Raw genomic sequence first — 7,583 nt, 5'->3', positions numbered from 1 at the left:
AAAATATGCCTTAGTGGTATTGCAGTGCTAAGCAGATTTTAGTATAGTTTAGTATAAAATGATAGCTAGCTTAAATTTAAAAGACAACCAATAAAAACCTAAATTTAATGTATAATCTTTAGTACAAAACAATAGAAGCTTAAATTAAAGACAGCTTATAAAACCTAAATTTATTATAGCATCATTATAATGCAATAGAAGTTTAAATTAAAAACAGCTTATAAAATCTACATTTTTTATACAATGTTTATATTATAAAGCAACTGTTTAAATTAAGGACAGTGCATAAAATCTTGAGCTGTATAATTTAACCTCTTAAAATCTTTCAAATTTAACCTTCTATTTCTTTGTAATAAATCCAGACTATTAACCTGTGGCCTTTTCAAGATTGGTTCCATTGTTTTATAGTAAGAAATAAAAGTGCAGCATTACTAAAATTTAGATCAAAGCAATCAAAGGGCATTCAGTGAATGTGAGTTGAGGAGCTGGCAGCCCTAGCTGCAGGCTTTACCTCTGACCTATGCACATTCATGGCAGCGCCTGAACAGAGCCTCCCAAAACATGATATACAGAAGTTCAGAAGAAGTTCTGAATTAGCGTCTGGAATCAGTGATGGACTGAATACAAAGCAACAGATTAGAAATTTCATCCAGACAAGGCACAGGGGATGGTGATCAGTAGGACCGCAGATCCAGGAATACAGCCTGTTCCACATTCCCTCTGAAGAACTAGGTCTGTAGTCTGTGGGTGATTTTAGATAGCTCTGAGATTTTTTGGGTGGCTCTGAGAAGATAAAGTGGCAGCAGTAGCCAGGGACGTCTTTGAACTGGTGTGGCTTATATACCAGCTATTATCTTTCCTGGAGAGGCAGGTTTGCCCATTGCCATTTATATCTTGGCCACATCAAGACTAGTGTAATGTGCTCTACAGGTGTAATTTGTACAATTTGAGGAGAAAAATTTCGTTTTTCTCACTTCAGCCCTTGTACATAGCAGGGAGATAGTCAATCAAACATACAGAGGGGGAGAACACCCTCAGAAGTCCACAGCCAAACAGGGCATGTGCTACCTCATACCACTCTGTTAAGCAACACTACCACCCATCCTCCTCTTTGCTCATTGACTTTATCGGCAACAGAATTAACCCTTAAGTTACAAATTGAATTATCCCTGCTGTTGCACTTCCAACACTAATTGAGTCCTTGATTCAGGTCCCACCACCATCAGATGTACAGCTGATGATGGCACAGCAGGGCCTTTTCTGCAGCAGCACCCAGGTTATGGAATTCCCTGTACCTTAAGCGGCCTCTGGTCCACACACATTGGGCTTTCCTATTGGGCTTTTGAGCTGGCATTATCATTGTTGCATTTTTATTGCTTTTTTTTGCTGCTGCTTAAGTGCCACTTTTCCTGTTGTATTTTACTGTTAACCACTTAAGGAGGATGCCTTTGGGGAGAAATGCAGCATATCTTTAAAGTAAACTAAATAAAGAAACAAAAAAAATTCACAAAATGATCTAGAAAAAATGCAAATGAATCCAGTGATTGATCACTAGGAGCTGATGTTTACACCCATACTTTATCCATGCCATTTCATTGGCTCTCTCTTGTAATGGTGGGCCTTGCTGCTTCATGAAATTCTTATCAATTTCATATGTAATGACATGAAAATTCCTTCCACTGATTGACTTTATTTTTTTTAAGTGACCTAATAATTTTTTTGCCTTTTGGTTCCCCTGGACAATATGTTCTGTTCTTTAGTTTAAGCCAGGTCAGTCACACTTTTTAAAAGGTTATCTTTTTGTGCACATGTTCATATTTCTTTAGTAAGTGACCAGTCGCTTGAACAGGTAGTCCCTGAAAAAGCCAGGTGTCATTATTATTCATTATTACACATGGCTGGGGCTCTAATCACTCAAGTGGCGAAAGGGCCATTTAGTTAGGGATGTGAAAGAAATTAGATTCGATTCTAGTTTATAGCAAAATCTGCTTGATTTGTAGTTTCTGAAACATTTTGCATATTGAAACACAGCCATCCTTCGAATATTTCACACGTCGAAAATTTTGTAATGCAGGTCTCCAGCCAAGTAATGTGCACATTACTTCCCACTGCAGTGGGAAGGTAAACGGTGTTTCCGTGTGCTCTGGCACTCGTCACGGTCCTCCGTGCAATGGTAGTGGTTTAGTCATGCTGGCCACATGACCCAGAAAGCTGTCTGTGGACAAACGCCAGTTCCCTCGGCCTGAAAAGCGAGATGAGCGCCACAACCCCATAGGCGCCTTTAACCGTCCGGGGTCCTTTACCTTTTATCTTACCTTTACAAAAATGTATGTACTAGGCAACTCTTTAAAAAGTAGTATAAACACCAACAATTGGGAAACACTTGCCTGTGAGCGTTCTAAATGGAGAACAGCCTTTACCAAAGGTGTCATGGGCTTTGAAGACACTCGAACTCAGAACGCAAGAGAGAAATGTGCTAAGAGAAAGCATGCTTGGCAAATCCACAGCATGATCAACTCCTTCCTGGAAACCAATGTCCCCACTGTGGAAGGATGTATGGATTCAGAATTGGCCTCCATAGTCACTTATGGACTCATTGCTAAAACCATGTTTACGGAAGACAGTCATCCTCAGATACAAGTAATCACCAAAGAAGAAGAAAATACATACTATTGGTGAAAATAACATACAGAAATGCATTGTATTGGGGGGGGGACTTTGAAAAAACTGTATATTAGGCAAAAATTTATACCACTAGGCAAAAATTTATACACTAAAATGTTGGTGAATTTTCATGAGGACTTTTTTTAAAAAAAGAAAAATCTCAAACTGGTGTGAATAAGTTATGTAGACTGGATAAATGAGAAACTGCAAGAAACCAAAGGTGACAGTTTCGCCCAGTAGCATGGCTCCGTCTTTTGAAATACTGCCACTTCCCATCCCTAAAGCCTGCCAGATTCTTGCAGGCCAAAATGTAAAGCAGGGCTGTACTCTAGTGAGTAAATGATGTAATTACGGCCGCTTGTTACAAGGCACAGCTTTCACAGGCAAGAATGGAATAGGGAAGGGTAGTGGACTCTTTCCAGGAGGTGTGTCATGATGACAAGCTCCTCGGCCAATCACAGACCAGAAAGATCATCACATTTGTGCCATAAAGAAAAGAAACTGCTGCAGGGGAGAGAGAGAGAGTCATTTGGCAAAGAGAGCTTCTGAACTTGCAAGTGGGGCTGGAGAGCTGAGCTTTCTCCTACACAAATCAAACAGATCCAGCTCTTCCTGCTAGACACCCTGCTGCCCTCTCCCATTTCCTCCCCTTCAGTTTCTTCACAAACCGTGGGTTCTTGAGCCAAAGTCACTTGACGTGTATTCTATACTACGGATTCTTCCAAGTGTCTGCTAATCACACAGAAGCCTAGTGTGGGTTCCCCTCACCCTCAATTTTAAAACCGGCTTGAATGAGATTTATGGTCAGATCCCTCCTCACCTCTCCCCCATTTTGAAAGTGGGGCCCCAGTATGAAGCAATCAGCAGTATTGCTTTTAATTTTGCAAGGAACGGACATATTGTATTGACCAGTATATTTTTGTGACACACACACCTCACAATGGGTGTGTGAGGTCTAAACTCAGATCCACCCTGTCTTCACCCCCCTACTCACAACCTGATAATAATTCCAGCTTGCAGGAGCCTCCTTCCCTCCATGTCCCACTGCTTAAATATTTACGCACACCATCCACCAGCCGTTCTTGTCAGGGTAAGATCTCAGCTGGTTTGCTATGTTACAGAGTGGGAGGGAAAGCAGGTTGCGTTTTAACCAGGGGGCAAATGGTCAGGTTTTAGAAATGCTGTACCATCAAAAAGAAGCAGATTGAATTTTTATTTCACTTGGGAGGTGGCGGGGGGGGGAGACAACAATGTGGGCAACTTTAGCCACACCTGAACCACTTTAGCTTCACCTTTTTGCGCTTTTTGTGCTTTGTTTCTCAATAGTCAGTCCATTGGCAATCTCTCCATCCTGGCATGTTCTGATCTAAGCAGATCAGGCTTAGTGTGCTAATAGATGAATCAAGGTCTTGGAGGGCACAAGAACAAAGCTACTTGGCAGTTCAGGTTTAGCAAAATATCAGTGTTTTATTTGGAAATGGGCAGATTTTTTGCTTGCCAGGGCCCAGTTGTGATCTGATGCCTCAGGTTCTACAAGGCGTATTTTAATTGCAATGAACAGATTGTTCAGTGCTTCTGGCTGATCTAGCATGTCATTTACATTATTAGCCAGTAAATTTGTTTTTAAAAACTCAATTAAAATGAAACTGGCACAGTCCACAGATCATAGTTCAAAGCAGCATGGAGGAGGGAGATGTCAACCTTACAATGCCGAGTCTCCCACTTAAATTCAGAAAACTGGCAAGTGGTCTTCTTTAAATCACATAAATAGATGCAGTCCCTTTTTATGTCTCTATTAGATAAACAGGGCAGATTCAAGGTTTGTTTGCAAACAATGGTGCTCAAAAGCAACTAACTAGAATTAGCACCAATATGTATAGCTCTTTTGCATCATTTCTCACCAGATATATACACTAGCACATGGGTAGGTAAACTAAAGCCCGGGGGCTGGATCCGGCCCAATCGCCTTCTAAATCCGGCCCATGGACGGTTCAGGAATCAGTGTGTTTTTACATGAGTAGAATGTGGGCTTTTATTTAAAATGCACCTCTGGGTTATTTGTGGGGCAAAGGAATTCGTTCATATTTTCCCCAAAAAATATAGTCCAACCCCCCACATGGTCTGAGTGACGGTGGAGCGACACAGGGCTGAAAAAGTTTGCTGGCTAGCAAATCTCAGAGGGAGGGAGTGGGATGCTTAGATACAACTAGCAATCTCCGTTTATGATACCCAGAATGGGCTAGGATGGAAAAATGATGTAGCTGAGATAATCCATTAAGAAGTTTTAGAAATTGCTAGACTAAGGTATATGAGGATGACACAAATCCCCAAACTCCATTTAAGGTCTGAATGAGTCATGCTATAGTGTTTTTTTTTTTATTTCAGACACACACACATGGAAAGGCATGCCTTTCTGAGTCAAAAGCTGCCATTCAGCAGAAAGAAAGCTGATGACAGATACTACCTGCAGGACTCCAACGTTTTGCTGCACATGAGTGAGAAGATATTGAGATATGATCATCTGATGATCATGCAGGCGGATGCCCACATTTGTACCATGCTGTGTCAGCACTTTATACTTTCTGCAAGCCTCTTGCAGGTGGATATCACAGTGTCCCATTTCCTTCTTCTCAATCCAAACCATCACCATGGAAAACTGATAGCTAAAAGCAGAGATCAAGCATGGTGAAATGGGGACTTCTGCAACTGCCCATTCTTCATATGCTCACCTGGGAGATACTGACCACATTCACACCATGCATTTAAAGCCCTATGATACCAACAGCCATGGCTTCCCGCAAAGAATTCTGGGAGCTGTCTTTTGTGAAGGGTGCTTAGAGTTGTTAGGAGAACCTAGTTCTCCAAGAGATCCATTTGAAGAGGGTTTGAATGTTAAACCACTCTGGGAACTGTAGCTCTGTGATGGGAATAGCCGTCTCCTAACAACTCTTATTGCTCTTCACAAACTGCAGCTCCCAAAATGCTTTTGGGGAAGCCATCACTGTTTAAAGTAGTAGTAGTAACATTAATAATAAATTTTATTTATATCCCGCCCTCCCCAGCCATAACCAGGCTCAGGGGGGCTAACATCAAAATATAAATACATTAAAACATAAAATTCAGCAATCGACTGAAATACAGCTTAAAAACGGATTAAAATCAAGCAAGATTAGAAGGCAATCGTCAAATTATGACTATAGGGGTTGGGAACCTTAGGTATTCACTAGGCTCAGCTATTTATATGAGCCAGTGAGAGAAGTTAGAGAAGCCTCTTATATAGAGGGTCTTGTAGGAGGAGAGAGGTCAGACTGGACCCCGACCAAAGGCCTGGCGGAACAGCTCCATCTTGCAGGCCCTGTGGAAAGATGTCAAGTCCCACAGGGCCCTGGTCTTTTGCGGCAGGGTGTTCCACCAGGCTGGGGCCAGGGCCAAAAAGGCCCTAGCTCTGGTTGAGGCCAGTTTAACCTCCTTGAGACCCGGGACCTCCAAGATGTTATTGTTTGCGGACCGTAGGGTCCTCCGTGGGGCATACCAGGAGAGGCAGTCCCGTAAGTATGAGGGTCCCAGGTCATATAGGGCTTTAAAAGTTAAAACCAGCACCTTAAACCTGACCCTGTACTCCACCGGGAGCCAGTGCAGCTGATGTAGCACTGGATGGATATCACAAAGTAGTATCACAAAGCTTTAAATGGGCATTGTGAATGTAGCCACTTTCTGCTTCTGCCATCAGTCAAGGGACCTGGGACCACTGGGAAGCTGCACACCCTGTCTCCCCAGGAATAATGTCAAGGCAAAGGAGAGACCAACCTAGCACCATCCATTGGCAAGAGCAGGAGCAGCTAAATGGAGCTGCCGTTCCTCATCCCTGCTATAAAGAACATTCTGCTCCAGCTGCCAGTTGACCGCTGAAGCAAAAGGAAAGAACATTCTGGCCCCATCTATCGTCTAGAGGAACAAGAGTCACCAAATGCTATTCAAGCAAGAACATCAGCAAGGGAAGGTCAACCTGTCGTGAACAGGATACAAATGCCCACTACTGAACAGGCTCAATTCTATGCCACCAATGGTTCAGGACCTGCTCTCGGACAGGAATGATCAAATTACTTTAATAGTGGCTGAATTTTTGAGTGCTGTCCATGTAGAAAGACTGGGCCATTATAAAGAGATTTAGTGGTTCTTAATTGTTCGGTGATGTGGTAGTGTTATATTGTATTATTTATGCAAATTGATTTTCTCTGGAGTTAAAGATCTGACTGGGACAAACCTTGTTATGCTGAACTCGTATTTTGCACAATTTGTATACGGTGTCTGTTTGACAATGTGTGGTTTGCTATGCCTAATAAAGGATTGACTTTTTTAAATCAGTGCCCACTTAAAAGAATATATTCATGGAAATAGCATAGAGAAATGCATTAAATGGGGGGGGGCTTCCAAATAAGTATGTATGTATGTTAAAAATGCATACAAAAATGTGCTCATTGTGAGAAATTTGCACTAAAATGCTGGTGAATTTTTAAAAAATAAAATATGAACATTGCTCCTGAAATGTGGAGAACTGAACTTAAGATGGGGGGGGGGGGAATGAGAGAAAGCAAAGCTGACAGATTCTTCCACCCTGTGTCTAACTCTTCACTTTGTTCTGGCCTTCAAAAGACTGATCTTCTTTCTCTACCTCTCGTCTTTTTAGTTTATAAGCCTGATAGCAGCCGCCCCAACTCTTTTTCACCCCTTTAATTGATGTGAGCCACTTGGAGAGGCAGCAGTTGTCTGAAAAGGAGGATAAAAACACAGTAAACAAATCCACAAATGTTCCAAGGAGGCCCTACTCCCTTAGAGAAGGTTAGCGTTAGTTTAGAGAAAAGGCAAGTAAGAAGTGAGGGGATAGAACTTCATAAAATCATGCAAGGCTTGGAGACAGT

General features: G+C 42.0%; 1 long non-coding RNA gene across 1 annotated transcript; it reads left to right on the top strand.

The window, feature by feature from the left end:
- The first annotated feature begins 3,648 nt into the window (after positions 1-3,648).
- Positions 3,649-7,025, top strand: LOC309366423. Its single transcript, XR_014166705.1, has 2 exons — positions 3,649-3,754; positions 6,395-7,025. It is a non-coding gene; the product is annotated as an uncharacterized lncRNA (long non-coding RNA).
- Positions 7,026-7,583: the final 558 nt, after the last annotated feature.

The sequence above is a fragment of the Podarcis melisellensis genome (genome assembly GCF_964234715.1).
Source record: "Podarcis melisellensis genome assembly, chromosome: 3".
NCBI lineage: Eukaryota > Metazoa > Chordata > Lepidosauria > Squamata > Lacertidae > Podarcis > Podarcis melisellensis.
Note: the sequence above shows the minus strand (reverse complement) of the source record. Positions and strands in the feature narration are given on the sequence as shown.